Genomic DNA, 839 nt, shown 5'->3' with positions numbered 1-839 from the left:
TATATATATATACATACATACTTATTAAATATGTGTGTTTTTGCATGCATTGTATGCATGTACGTGTGTGTGTGTGTGTGAGTATTTATATATGTTATATCATAATTTTTAACAGACAGAGTTAATTACAGAGTGACTGAAGGGCCACAGGGAGTTTCGTGCATGGTACGCACTAAGCTAAGTGATGTGAACGAAACTCTCGTTGTTGAAGCCACTTGGTAATATCTGTCGATCAAACGTAGTTAGATATATGTGTATATATGTGTATATATGTATATACGAATAAATATACAACGTTCACATACACACGCGGACACAAGTACACTCACCAATATTGTACAACGTACAACAGGAATGCTTGTTACTCACTGAAATGCACTGAACGTCTCCATTAATTAGAGCAACATAAATCCGGACGATATAAATTAATAAAATGTACTATACACTTATTCAATTAAAAGAACAATTAACTGCGCATATATATATAGACTTATATATATATACTTATATATGTATATTCGTGTGTGTGTGTCTGTGTTTGTACCTGTGTGTGTATACATATATGCTTATATATAAATACATATAATATAAAGAAACATGATGGCGTTTCTGTAAACACGTGTTTCATTCATAAATACACAAAATAGAATTGTTGTCAAACGAGGAAATTAAAAAGAGAAATAGAAGCATAAGCAGCTTATATGTACATGTGGCTGTGTGGTTAGAAGCTTGCTTCCCAACTACTTGGTTCCGGGTTCATACCTACTTCATGGCACCTTGGGCAAGTTTCTTCTACTATAGCCTCGAGCCGACCGAAGCCTTGTGTGTGTGTATATATA

The 839-nt window shown here is 33.8% G+C and overlaps 1 protein-coding gene across 3 annotated transcripts in view; it reads right to left on the bottom strand.

The window, feature by feature from the left end:
- The window catches only part of LOC106879976 (TWiK family of potassium channels protein 18), a 58,439-nt gene that overhangs the window by 55,183 nt on the left and 2,417 nt on the right, over nt 1–839 (bottom strand). The window lies entirely within an intron of this gene.

Source organism: Octopus bimaculoides, chromosome 22 (assembly GCF_001194135.2).
Source record: "Octopus bimaculoides isolate UCB-OBI-ISO-001 chromosome 22, ASM119413v2, whole genome shotgun sequence".
Classification (NCBI taxonomy): domain Eukaryota; kingdom Metazoa; phylum Mollusca; class Cephalopoda; order Octopoda; family Octopodidae; genus Octopus; species Octopus bimaculoides.
Note: the sequence above shows the minus strand (reverse complement) of the source record. Positions and strands in the feature narration are given on the sequence as shown.